Source organism: Impatiens glandulifera, chromosome 6 (genome assembly GCF_907164915.1).
Source record: "Impatiens glandulifera chromosome 6, dImpGla2.1, whole genome shotgun sequence".
Lineage (NCBI taxonomy): Eukaryota > Viridiplantae > Streptophyta > Magnoliopsida > Ericales > Balsaminaceae > Impatiens > Impatiens glandulifera.
In genome coordinates, this window is record NC_061867.1 from 13,733,149 (window position 1) to 13,748,498 (window position 15,350).

Below are 15,350 nucleotides of genomic sequence, written 5' to 3' on the forward strand. Positions count from 1 at the left end.
TAACTTAACTTGTTTACCAAAGATGCAAGACTCACAGAGTTTAGACCCTAAAACGGGCTTACAAGAAATAGAATTTGATTTATTGAGAGAATGCAAAATATCGACACCGGGGTGTCCTAATCTATTATGCCATAAATTTGACGAAATTGCAGTAAACGAAGAATTAGTTGGGGGTTTTTGGCTTTGGCTCGACAGAGAGAGTGGGTAGAGATCCCCCGAGCTATTGTTCCTCATGATAACCTTCCCCGTCTGGAAATCCTTTACAGAAAAACCAAGTGAGTCAAATTCTACAGAGACGTTGTTATCACGAGTAAACCGACGAATAGATATAAGATTTTTAATGAGTTTGGGAGCATGTAGAACATTGTTCAGAAGTAAGGGTGGTAAGGGTGGTTTTAAGTTAGTTTTACCAATACCGCGAATCGGGATTTCCTGTCCACTCCCAACAATGATATTTTTAACACAATTTAAATTAGAATAAGGCGAGAGACTACCTGAGTTGGGTGTCATGTGTGAAGTTGCTCCCGAATCCATGTACCAAGTATCGTCAGGCGGAGTAAGGGATAAAGTGTGCATCGCCTGATTGATATCGGTTGCAACGTAACTTTGGGGCTGCTGCTGGCTCGTCTCAGCCATGTAGGCCTGCTGTGGCCGAGAACCGAGTACGCCTGCTCCTGCTGTCCGAGTGTGTTGCTGCTGATAGCCAGAACCGCGCCAGGAGGCGCCTTGTTGCTGTTGACCAGATGCGTGCCAGGGGGCGCTTTGCTGCTGCGGCCAGATCTGTTGTGTCGGGTAGGGACAAGGGGGTGCTGTCCAGCCCGCAGGCGCCCACTGTGCCCATTGCTGTTGGCCAGGAGGTGCCCAGAATTGCTGCTGCTGGTGGTATGTGCGGCTGGTGTTGCGACCGCGTCCTCTGCCGCGCTGGCTGCGTCCTCGGCCCTGGCCGGCCTGTTCCTGCGCGCTAGAGGTGCCCTGCTGCTGCTGCTGGCCGGTAGCACGGGCTGATTGGCTAGAGTTGTTTCCGCGGCCTTGGCTACGATCGTCCGAGGCAATAAAAGAGGTGTTTGTGTGGACGAATTCATCCTTCCTTGTTTCAACAAGGAGCAAATCAGATCTAGCATCGTAGAAAGATGGGAGAGGCTTCTTTTGACCTATTATGGTGGCGATTGTTTCGTAGTTTTCATTCAAACCCCCAAGTAGACGCAACACCAGTCGATTTTCAGAAACGGGGCAATCAACATTAGCAAGTTGATCCGCAATCATCTTCAATTCAGTGCAATAAGCACTCATGTTTGGGAAATCATTGAGACGAATTTGAGAAAACCTATTTTCAAGATACATAGCGCGAGAACCTGTGTTATCTTGAAATATATTCGCTAAACGTTCCCAAGCCTGAGCAGCCGTCATACCAGGTTTTTGGATCGTGTTTAGTAGATCCTTGGATATTGTTCCAAATATCCATTGCTTGACAAGGGCGTCAAGGCGTTTCCACAGAAGAGAGTCGGTCTCGGAAGATGTTGAAGGTGTTTCGGAGGCGTTGGGAGTTTTTGGTTTGAGATGTTCGTAAACATTGTGAATCAAGCAGTGGTTTTCGAGAAGGTCTGCCCAAGAGAGATATTCCTCGCTACCCATCTCTAGGGTGATAGGAATTATGGAGCGGAGATTGTTAACAGAGAAAGCAGAGTGGTATTGAGAAACAGACATGGTGGTGGGCGTCTGACTTTGATTGGAGGAGGAGTCTGAATTAGTAGGTGGGACAGACATTAGAAGTTTGTGCGTGAGGCAGCAAGGTGGGAGGAAGAGAAAAAAAAAATTCGATTGATGATCTTGAGAGGATCTTTACTCTGATACCATGATAGAGATTAATCCCGTGGTTATTATTGATAAACAATGTTACAATATATACTAGTCAAAAGACTCTTAATAAGGTAAACCACTAATCTAGGAATCTAAACAAGGTAACCCACTAATCGAGGAATCTAAACAAGGTAACAAGATATATACAATATACTAATAAAAACGAAGCAAGGAGTAGCAAGAATGTCAATCAAGATAAATGGCTAAGTGAGAAGAGAAATGTGCTCATAGTATTGGCATCTCTAACAGCAACAATGACGTTTCAAGCTGGGGTCAACCCGCCCGGTGGCACTTGGCAAGACAACTACACGCCCGGTGTGAAAGACAACTCGATTCCACACAAAGCGGGAGAAGCTATTATGGCCTATTACTATTCGGGTGTGTACACACACTTCCTTGCGTTGAACACTCTCGCATTAATGGGATCGTTGATCACGGTTTTAATACTACTTATGTGTCTGCCTTCGGGAAAAGGAATTGTAATGAAACTTCCAGTGACAATCATGTGGCTTACCATTTTGGCAATGATCTTCACTTATACCGCGTCTATTACAATGACCACACCAAAAACAAATCGAACAGATCTTTTCAAGACTATTACCGTTGGAGGAATAAGCTTGGGGTGTGTGATGGCCCTCTTTAAAATGTGGCATGTCGTCGTCAACTTAAAGGAGTTTATATATAGGAAATTGGAACGTCATGGAATAGTACAACCACGTCGACCGACGCAAAATCGTCGGGTTTAATTTAAAAGAAGATGAGAAATGGCGCACACAATAATAAACTAATAAATTTGTTCTATCTTAAACTCACATGTTACATTCTTTTCATATTTGCTTATGATTATGTTTGTTTTTTTTTTTTACTATTGAAATGTTCAATTATCTTATCCTAAACTTACATTTTTTATCTTTGAATTATGTGATGGTATTAATATTTGTCATTTAAAGTTTAATGATTAATAATATTTTATTATAAGTATGTGAAATGTACATGTATGGAATATTATTTATATTTAATATTAATTAATAAAATTTAATTTTTGAGTTTTGAGAGTTCAAACTTGAGTAATTTGAATTGTCAATAAGCCGAGTTGAGTATAAATTTGGGATATATAATATAAGAGTTTTGATAGTGAAAATGAATTTGGGAACAAAACAAGATTATAAATCTAACGTGGTTAGCCACTTGAGAGAAGAATAAATAAATATCTCACATAAAGGCCATTTTTCCCGGAAAAAAATATCTCTCCTACACATTGCCATGTTTCGAACAAAAAATTTTTAGAAATTTTATTTTTTCTCACTCCTTCATGTTCGGGATAAAAAACTCCAAAACATGACCATGTTTTTCTCTATTAGTATTTTCTATTTTCTCTATTAATTTGTAAATACATGTTTATCTATTTTATGGTTATTTTTTTTTTTTTATATTTTTAGAGTAAGAATAGAGAATAATAAATCAAATAATAAAAAATATAAATAAATATGATTAAAAATATTATTATATTTGATAAATAAATATATATATTTATATATATATATATATATTTATATATATATATATATATAAGAGAATAAAAAATCATACTAAAAAATAATAAATTAAAAAATATCCGAAAAAAAAGTCCCGAACATTGAACATTCTAACATTGTCATGTTCGGGATAATAATCTCCCAAACATAATTTTGTTTGAGACAAAACCTCATGGGGACAAAAATTTCTATTTCTCTCTTATTAATTTCTCTTTCTCTTATTAATAATTTCTCTTTCTCCTCATCGTTTATTATTTTTCATTTTTTCTCTATTAATAAATTTTTACTTTTATCTATTACTTTGTAAATATATATTTATATATTTCATCAGTTATTTTTATTTATTTATATATTTTTAGAGTAATAATAGGAAGAATAAATAAATCAAATAATAAAATATATATGTTTAAAATTATATATTATATTTAATAAATATATATATATATAAATAAATAAATAAGTGCCAAATGTGGGACAAAATTTTCCCAACATGGCAATTCTTTTAAAATTATTATTTTTTTTAGATATGATTTTATTTATTTATTTATCTCTCATGCACATATGACGGATCATGACTTATTCGTGGTTTTACTTTAGTTATATTTTGGTTGCCTAAATCATTTCTTTTAATATAAATAGAGTAAAAGTTCGAGTAGTATGATACTCGGATCGGATCAGGTTGACTCGACTGTCTCATATATTAATCTAATTAATGTGGTTGGTTTAATTATTTGACTTTCTTTTACAAGTATAATGTATTTTATATCTCCTTGTTAGATTAAAGTAGCTAATTAACTTAGGATAATTAGGAAACGTTATAAAATTACTGGGTTTTGATAATTTAGTTTAAATAATTAAAAAGGGAGAAATTGTTAAGTTAAATTATTAATTATAAGTGTATAAATAAAAATTGAGTTGTGTTAAATTAACTCTGTGAAGATTGAAGAAAACCGGAAAGGAAAGTTGTCCGGTAGTTTAGTGATTGAAGAAAAATGGAAAGGAAAGTTGTCCGGTAGTTGATCAAATTCGGTATTTGATCAGCTTCGGTTTCTGCATAAGCACTTCTGGTTTTATCTCCAAATCGGTATTATGAAGAAGCGCGTCCAATAGCTTCCGATTTTATCTCCAATTCGGTATTTTGTCTAGATCGGTTTTGGAGGAGCACTTCCGATTTTATATCGAGTTCGGTATTTTATAGAAGCGCGTCCGGTATTATGTTAACTTCGGTTTTATATTAATGCGTCTGGTATTATGTTAACTTCGATTTTATATCAACGCGTCCGGTAGTTTATCCAAATTGGTTTTTGGATAAACGTTTCCGATTTTATATTCTCTTCGGTTTTATACAAGGCCTTCTTGTATAACCAGTCCAGTTTTATATCAAGGCGCTTCCGATATTTGATTAAACTCGGTATTTAATCAAGTTCGGTTTTTATGAAGAGCCTACGGTATTTGATCAAATTCGGTATTTAATCAAGCATCCGAAATATATTTCTAGTGCATCATCAATCTGTTATTGGCAGTCTGACACAACAGTAGAGCTAAACCTATAAAAGACTGTCACATGCCAAATTAATTCAAATTTCATGTATTGTACGTTTCTAGTACAACACGGCCCATTAATGAATATTCGGCGCACTATCTTCATCTAGTACAGACAAAATCAAAAGAGCATATTCTCTAATGTACTATTATGGAACTCATCTATCCAAATTAGGACATGTGTCCTATGAAGCAAATGTGTTCGTTGCATATTGCATATTTAAGAAGAAGTTGGAGGACAATTTGCTTCACTGGTTCTATATTTGCTCTTACCTTTTGAATCTTTACCAAGCATCTTTGTGAACCTACTCTCAAGCGCTTAAGCTCTTAAGTTCTAAAATTTTACAAGTTTGCTAGTTCATTACGTTGTATTACATACTATTCTTTCTGTGTGAGATTTCAGTATTGTAAGTTGATAGAATCTGTTTTGTTCAACAGAGTGTTGTGTGCTAGGAGTTCGGAAATAGGCAGTGTCTAAGTCCTGGTTGTCCGACTGGGTTTATGTAAGCGTTGTACTCAAACCAAATCTTCTAGTGAATATCCTTCTCAAGGTTGAGAAGAAGGGGTGACGTAGGAGAGTTTTGTTCCAAACATCTATAAACAAACTTTGTGTCTTGTGTTCTTTACTTCCCTAATATTCTAATCCCTTTCATCTGCCACTTCAAGTCCAAACAAACAGTTCCACACTTGACTTCGTTCAAGAATTTGTGAAGACTTGTGAAGAATAGAAATGGATATTAACTTCTAACAAAGTTAATATCAAAGTGAAGTGTATAAGCGTTCGACATAGTTAGACCCCCGTCTCTATTGTTGCACCCTATCCTAACAAGTGGTATCAGAGTCGGTTGTGTCTATTCTCAATCAATCAATATCATCATGTCTCTCAACAAGCTTCCCATGTTCAGCAAGGAAGAGTATTATGATTGGAAGATTCGCATGGAGGTGCATCTGGCCTGCCAAGACGACGACATGTGGTTTGTTATCATTGATGGTCCAATAAAGATTGAGATGCCAACATGCGAATGGACAATTGATGATAAAAGGAAGAACAATCTTGATAACTTGGCTAAGAACATCCTGTACAAAACCCTTGACAATAACATGTTTGGGAAAATCAGAGTATGTTCCTATGCCAAAGAAATATGGGAGAAGATCATCCAACTTTGTGAGGGCAACGAACAAACCAAATAGAATAAGTTCATGGTTGCTACTCAGAAGTTTGATAAAATCAAGATGTGTCCAGGAGAGTCGATGAACGAGTTTGACGAACGCTTCACCAGCATTATCCTTGAACTTTCCATTCTGGGAAAGGTCTATGGCAAAAAAGAAATCATCGTCAAGGCGTTAAAGGCTCTTCCCAGTGCTTGGGACATTAAGACAACGATGATGAGGGAGTCTAGAAACCTCCACAAGATCGAGTTGCACGATATATTTTCCGATATGAAAGCCCATGAGTTCGAGATGAACTCAAGGAATGAAGACGAGCCTTCATTCTCGACTGTGACTGAGGCGTTGGTGTCCTCTGTGGAGCCAGAAGTCCCCTCACCCATCAAGTCAGCTGAGTAGTTCAGCGAAGATGCGATGGAAATGCTTGTCAAGAAGCTAGACAAATTTATGAGGAAGAATTAACCCAACCCATATTTTAACAATATTAACAACTCTAATGATTATAATGATAACATTTGTTGTTTTAAATGTGACACTTTAGGTCACTATAAGTCGGAATGTCAGAAGCCAAGGAGAGACAACAAGAAGCCAACTGATCAGAAACATAAGGAGGATCATAAATCATCCAAGCATAAGAAGGATCAGAAAGCGATGTTGGAAGAGGAAAGCAGAAGCAAGTGGGCCCAAAGTGATTCGGACTCCAGATCCTCAAGTGATAGTGATGATGAAGACATTAAGTGCTTCATGGCTACGATGAAGAGGTATTTGACTTTGCCTCTGAAGAGTTCACTAGAGAGTACCTGATTACTACACTCAATGACATGGTCATTGAGTACAAGAAACTGTACGATCTTGTTTCAACTCAACCAAACAACATGAGCAGTAAAACAAATGAAATATCCTCTGAGAATGAGAAACTCAAGGAGACAGTTCAGGTGTGACCAAAGAAAATGAGAGAACCAACTATGTGATTGTTGCATGGACGAAGTCTAGGGATGCAGTCAATCAAATGATGAGTCATCAGAGGCCTACCAATTGTAAATTTGGTCTAGGCTATTACAACAGCAACCTAGACAAGTCATGCAAGAAGTTGAAACCCAAGAAAGGCAAGATTCCTCTTATAAGTTTTGTCAAGGGTACCTCACTGAAATTCAAGCGAGTCACAATGTAGATGAGTCAGTAACTAAAAAGGAACTAAAATATGTGGAGCCAACTGACAAGTCACGGTGACTTAATCTTGAGAGAATGAAAGTCAGCCGGTCGGCTGGACATAAACATGATAAGAGGCCGAGGGGGTCTCATCAAAACTCATCCTCAAAAAATTATGAGTCATCTAAAGGCAAACAGAGAGATGTCAAGCCTAATGCAAGTAAAATTATTAAGACTAACACTGGTAGATCCATCAAAATAACACAAGTATGGATCCCCAAAGGACTAATTAATCGTGGACCTAATTAAATGTGGGTACCAAAGGTTGTAAATAGTTTCATCTGTAGGTTAAACATGTCAGCTGTCTAGAGGATTCATAATGGTACTTGGACAATGGATGCTCAAGGCATATGACCGGAAATAGCAAGCTTCTAACTAACGTTGTAAAGGAATCTGGATCAAGAATCACATTTGGTGACAAATCCAATGGTAAGACCGTGGGAAAGGGTAAGATTGTCCATGGTAACCTCACCATAAACAACGTGCTACTTGTTGAAAATTTGTGCTACAACTTGCTTAGTATAAGTCAAATGTGTGATATAAGATATCTTGTTGAATTTCATAAGCAAGCATGCATAGTTAAGGATCAACAGGGAAGTACCCTGTTGACAGGACATAAGACATATAACGTCTATAAAGTTAACTAGAAAAACAAATCATCTAATCCTATTTGCATGATATCTAAGAACGATCAAAACTGACTTTGGCATAAGAGACTTAACCATCTAAGTTTTAAGACAATTAACTTTATCTTCTCTATGGAATTGGTGGTAGGTATTCCTAAATTGAAGTTTTCTAAAGATAAAGTCTGTTATGCTTGCCAGATGGGCAAACAAATCAAACCAACCTTTAAAAGTAAGGTAACATACAATCTAAAAGTCAATGAGGAGTTGATGATGGCTCCCAAAACCAAGACCAACACTATCAGGAGTAATTCAACATGGAAAGTTAATGAGGTATGGAAGAATAAAGCAGAAAATAAATCTGAAGATTATGCCTACAAAAGAAAAATCTACTTGGGGGACATCTAAACAAAGGTAGAGGTACTCAACTCTCCTTTTGAATTTAAACTGCCTTCTAAAGTAGAGGAGAAATGTATTGAAAACTGGGAGTTTGTAGTGGTTGGAAACTTTATTGGGAAAAACAGAGTATCATTCCCAACTACCAAAGAGGCTCTAATTAAACAATGGGGAGAAAAGGGCTTGAAAAAGTTTCTGCAAGCATACATGACCTCTACTTCCTACAGTTCAAAAAGGGCTCAAATCTGAAAGAAATCTTGGAGAATGAGCATACTTGCATATGATCAAATTGTATGAAGCTGGAAAAGTAGTCAGAAGAGATGAATCTACAGAGTAGACCAAAGGAAACTGCCCAGATTTGGTTCAAGCTCTGAAACATTCTAGCCCACATGTACAATGCTGAAGCGATTAGTCACTTTGTAGGTACAATTGGGAAACCATTATATATGGACCCAATAACTAAAGAAGGAGAGCACTTATCCTTTGCTAGAATTAGCATTGAAGTGCATCCTAGAATTGTTCTGCCAATGAAAATGGCAGTTGTTGATAGAAAAGGAAATCACAATGTAATAGAGATCTCTTATGAATGGAAACCAAAATGGTGTTCTTTCTATAACACTTTTCTGCACAATAAATGTGATAAAGCTAAAGAAGAATAGTAGAAAAGCCAAGAAATAGAAAAGAAAAAGAAGGAAACAGAGGAGGCTAAACTCAAAGATCAAACATTTATAGAAGAAAGCAAGAAGGATTCTGAGAAAAAGGAAAGCAGCGAAAGAAAGAAATTAAAGGGAATCAAGGTGAAGAGGAAAATAAAATTTTCGGTAATGCAAAGGAAAATGATGAAAATGAACGATGAACCTCAAGTTGTTGTCGAGGAAACTCAAGATGAAAACACCCAGAATTTCAAAGCTAAAACAGAGAATTCTAAAGTCGATAAAGAAGATTCCAAAACCGATGTGGATTCTAAAGCTGAAGCTGAAGATAAGGAAGACACGAATACATAAATTCAAGCTGAAGATAACAAAGTAAAAACCCTGAAATTCTCAAAAAAAATTCTTTCTATCAAATCAGAACAGGCTCGTACAAAGAGAGAATTCAAAATGAAAAACAAGAATACTCATCATCCCCATCAATACAATCTCTTTTTATTGTTAGAGGAGAGGAAGAGGAAGGGGAAAAAGGTCTCTCAATAAAGATAGAAATCCCAGGTTGGGATGCTTATATTTGAATGTAATCTTTTCTATTTGTAATCTCTGTTTTTTAGAATATATGAATATTACTAATCAGTTTTTTAGGGTCTTTTGATTTTAATCCTTAATCATAGCTAAGGTTTGTCTAACTTTGATTTCTGACTCTTCCACTTTTGAGATTTTAATGAAGTGGTTTTAACCGTTTTCCCAAAAAAACATACAATCTGAAAGATGTTTAGAACTTTTCCATATGGACCTTTTCAGTTCAATCAAAGTAACTAGCTTAGGAGACATGAGGTACACACTAGTCATTATTGATGACTACTCTAGGTTTACTTGGGTTATTTTTCTACCTTCTAAAGATCAAGCTACTCCTAACTTGATTAAAATTCTTAAAAGAGTGCAAAATGAAAAATCGGTAAGCATAAAAAAAATTAGAAGTGATAGTGGTATTGAGTTCACTAATAGAACTCTCTTCTTACCTTGAGTAGTTCGGTATTAGATCGAGTTGTCTAGTGCCAGAACTCCACAGAAAAACAGCTTGGCTGAAAGGAGAAATAGAACCCTTAAGGAGGCGGCTAGATCAATGATAGCTGACTCTAGAGTGGCTCAAAAACTTTGGGCAGGGGCTATCAACAAAGCATGTCATACTCAAAATCAGTCAATGATTAATAAAAGATTTAATAAAACGCCTTATAAAATATACCATGGAAAATTTCTAATGTTCTCTATTTTATGATCTTTGGTTGTAAGTGTTACATTCATAATAATGGCAAGAATTATTTGACCGTTTTTTATGCCAAATTCGATACTAGTATTATGTTAGGATAATCTTCAGTCAGTAAAGCCTATAGAGTGTATAATAACAAAACTCTAACTGTTGAAGAATCATCGCATGTTGTGTTTGATGAGTCTATCGAAAATAACACCAACATATCCATAGATTTGTCTAACAGAATGGAGGATGTTACTCTCCAATCTGATAGTGAAGATGAAGTTCAGGTCAATCGAAATTCTACTTATGACCAGATGACTGAGACGGTTGAAGCTCAACAAGACTAGATTGTTTCTCAGTAGGAAACTGACAGTCTCTATAATGCTGAGCCAACCGGTCGGTCAGATATTGATCAAATAATCGGTCAGTCAAATCCCTCAAAGCCAACCGGTTGGTTAGAAGATATTTTGGGACCAAACTTCAAATGGAATAGAAATCATCCTCCTCATCTAATAATAGGTAACCCTTCTACTCTTCTTAGGAACATACATCAATTGTTAAATGAGTATGCGAACTCTGCTTTCATCTCTCAAATTGAACCTAAGAAGGCTAATGAAGCATTGTTTGATCTAGATTGGATCCTTGCAATGCAAGAGGAGTTAAACCAGTTCGAAAAAAACAAAGTATGGCATTTGGTTTCAAGACTAACTAATCAATTTGTCATTGGAACCAAATGGGTCTTTCACAACAAACTTAATGAAGATGGTTTGGTTACAAAGAACAAGGCTAGATTAGTGGCCCAAGGATATAGACAGGAGGAAGACATTGACTTCGAGGAGTCATTTGCTATAGTTGCCAAACTTGAGTCATTCGAATTGTTCTAGCATTTGCTACTTTTAAAAACTTCAAGGTTTTTCAAATGGACGTTAAGAATGCCTTTCTTAACGGAATAATTAATGAGGAGGTCTACGTTGAGCAGCCTCTCGGTTTTGAAATCCTACCTTGATGAACAATATTTTTTGACTAGATAAAACACTATATGGTCTTAAATAGGCTCCTAGAGCATGGTATGATACTCTAACCAAATTCCTATTTGATCACAACTTTACCATAGGTTCTGTTGATAAGACATTGTTTAAATTTGTCAAAGATTCTCATATTTTACTTGTTCAAATATATGTTGATAACATTATTTTTGGGTCAACTAACCCCGAGTTATGTGAGAAGTTTCTAAGATGATGATAGATAAATTCAAGATGAGCATGATAGGGGAGCTGAGTTTCTTCTTAGGCCTTCAAGTTCGTCAACTTGAAGGAGACACCTTAAAAAACCAGGTTAAGTATACAAAAGGAGTTGCAAAAGAAGTTTGGCATGGAGAGCTACTCCACCTCATCTATTTCAATGAGCTCATCACTCAAGCTTGACAAGGATGAAGAGGGCCAGTCTGTCGACATCATTGCATATCGTGGGATCATCGTCTCTCTGCTCTATCTAACAGCAAGCATGCCAGATATCATCTTTGTTGTTGGTGTTTATGGGAGATTTCAGGCTAACCCTATACAATCTCATTATGTAGCTGCTAAAAGAATTTTAAAATATCTTAAGGGTACTCAAAATATGGGACTGTGGAATCCGAAGGATTCCAGTTTCAATTTGATTAGCTACTCTGATGCAAACTATGCAGGTTGTAAGGTGGACAGGAAGAGCACTAGTGGAACATGCCAATTCCTTGGTGATCGACTTTTCTTCTGTTATAGCAAGAAACAGACTTCCATAGCCACTTCTACAGCTGAAGTAGAGTATTTTTCCGCGGGCAGTTGTTGTGCTCAATTATTGTGGGTTCAACAACAATTGAGGGATTTCGGTAACCAGGTTAATGAGTCTCCTATCTCCTGTGACAACACCAGCGTTATTGGCATAACCTATAATCCGGTATTGCATTTTAGGACCAAACACATTGATATCAGGCACCACTTCATCCGAGATCACGTTGCCCAGAAGCATATTCGGCTTGAATATTTATCAACTGATCAACAAGTGTCTGGTATTTTTACCAAGGCACTCCTTGAGACTAAGTTTTCTTACTTTAGAAATATTTTGGGTCTTTTAGACCTTAACTAAATTTTCTAAAAAAACGGCATGCATTTAGGGAGAAACTTCTTCTTTTAAAACTATTTTTATTGTATTTGTGCTTATAAAAATACCATGCATGAATTTAGGGAGAATTTATCTCCATAAATCGATTTTACTACATGATTTTATAAAACATTTCTTGCATAAAATTAGAGGAAAATAAGTTAGACAGAAATAACCTGACGATTTTCTCTTTCTGAAATCGACTAGATCATTCGACCAAAACAACTGGATCAAACTGAACCGCTTAAGCAACTTGGAACTTAAGTCGGTCGGTTATTTGCAATTTTAACAAATATCGCTCGGTTTGTACTCAATATAAGCAGAAGCGGTATTTCTCAGATAAATAATCGATCTCTTAAATACAGGATATGTAGACAAATATTTTGGCTATTTACATGAAAGTTTCGGTAGTCTTATTCTCGGATCAAAATGGGACAACTGTCTTATCTTGTCATTACCTGTCCATGTATCTTTCCCTCTCAGAAATTGAATAGTCATATTTTGAATAACTTAAAGACACGTGTCTCTCAAAGTTAAAAATATGACTAATATATTTGTCAGTCATTTTCCCTCTACTTTTTCTTGTCTGATAGACGTTATGATGGTTTTTAAATGATATCCTCCCTATTAAATGATGACTTTATTAGGAATATGTTTCTTTATTGATTCACTATCCTTGAGATGTTGTATTTCCTCGCTCTAGAAATCTCTTTAAGATTCAAATTTGCTCTCAACCAAAACCCATCTTTCTCATTCGAAATCAAGAAATGGCCTCTTTTGCTCGAAAAACTCTACTCATAAACTTCGAATATGTCTCTTCTGTTATGATTGAACAGATGGTCACAATGTTCGAATCTCTCGAAGCTTCAGGCCTGAAGAAGTTCCTCAGGGGATCCTTGTCATTTACGAACAAGTTATTCTTGAGTTCTTTGAGTCTGCTAGGATAATAGGAAATATGATTATCCTGGCAATAATAAAAGGAGAAGAAGTCTCCTTCTCTGAAGAAACCTTTGCTCTCTTTTTTGAACTTCCATCGGAAGGGTTTTTAAATTTTCCCACCTCTCCAAACGACATTCTATCCGAGACGAAGTTGTTCTTCTCAGATACCTCCATTCCTGTCAAAACTCATGGGATTAAGTATTCCTTAAAACCTGAGTTTTCTTTTCTCAACGACATCATTTCTAAATCTCTTTTGGTTAAAGAAGCCACTAATGTCTACTTTAAAAAGATTTTTGAAATGATGTTGGCCATTACCAGAGGTATACCCATCAACTGGTGAAAAATTCTCTTCGATAACTTGGTAAAAATGATTTCTTTTCCAAGAAAGCCAACTAGATATGTTTCTCATCTCAACATGTTCCTATTCTATCTCCAAGTTCATGTTGGACCCGGAGTCCGCAATTAAGCAATCTTATGTTTTGGTCGATGACAGAGTCTATGACTATATCCATAGAGTAAAAAAGCCAAGATCAAGAAAAGAAGGCTTCTAGGGTCCCAAAAGAATTAAAATTTCAATTTGTCCAATGATGTCAAATGGGGACATCCTAAATGTCTTTAATTTCTTTTTAATTGTGAATTCCTATGAACTGATATTATTGAATTTCTGCTTATAATTAATTTCCGTCCTTATAATTTTGGTAGAAATGCGGAGTTATTTTTAATGTTTAATTTTTATTTTTTGTAATATAATTGTTACATGATTTAATATAATGAGTTTTTAAAATGGCGCCTTTTATTTTAAATCAAAGCGTCTGGGAAACACGCGTCATCAATGTGACAGTTCATTTTGCATTGAGTGTGGTTTGAAACAAGTTTTTTATGTCCTTTAAAAATAGTGCATGCCAAAAATTTCGCTTCACGTTCTCTTTAGGATTTTCTGAAACCCTAAATTTCTGTTTGCTCTCTCTAGAAAAATCTTCTTCATCTTCTTCAGTTCTTCTAGACTTCTACTATTGCTAAAGAAACTGCATTTTTTAACAATGTGATGTTGGTGGACTTCGAATCCATTTACGAATCTGGGATACTGGAGATGGTGGCAGTTTTCCAATCTATTGAGGGTTCCAGCCTTAAAACGTTCTTAGGGGGTCCGTTTATCAGTTACGATAAAGACGTACAGTTTTTATTTATTTAGTGAAGATTATCGAAGATTCTATATCAGCGGAGGTGAAGGGAACGTATATTACTCTTTCTGAAGCCACTTTCGCTAAGATTCTGAAGCTTCCCATGAAGGACCTGGACTTTTCTAAGGCGATTCTCGACAATATATTATTCGAAATGCAAACCCACTTTTCCGATACTAATGTTCCCGTTAGTTGCAGCGAGAAGAAGAAGGATCTGAAGTGCGAGTATCGCATTCTTTGCGATATCACTGCTAAAGCAATCTAAGGGAGGGGAGGAGTCTTTGACTCAATAAGTCAATCTAAGTTAGAAATGATGGTTGCGATAGTAAGGGGTGAAGAAGTGAACTGGGGATCCATATTATTTAATGTTCTCTGTGAAATAATGTCTCCCCACACCAAAAGGAGTCTGGGTTTTTCAGTCCAGATTGGATGGATCTTAAAGCATTTGAACGTGCACACCGGTCCAGGTACTCTTATTAATCCAAATAAGGCTGTGTCTTCCAAATCAATTGCATGATATATCACAAGAACAAAGAAGGGTAATGAGTCTAGCTCTAAGGCCTCTAGACAGCAGTCGAGTGGTGGTAAATTGACAGGTTTTAAACGTATTAATATTTCTGGCCGAGCAACATCTGCCAAGAGACTCAAGTCATCTGGAGTTGAATTGGCTGCGAGCTCCAACAATATTATAAAAGATAAATCTAGAGAAGCTGGCGAAATCAACAGATCCCATAAGAAAACTCGGTTTGAGGTAAATATTCATGTTCCTCCTCTCTTTGCTGCTTCTTTCTTTGACGTTAGAAGACTTTGTAGCAGAATTAGCCCAAGCAAAGGTTGCGGTGCCTATTGTCACTCCCGTT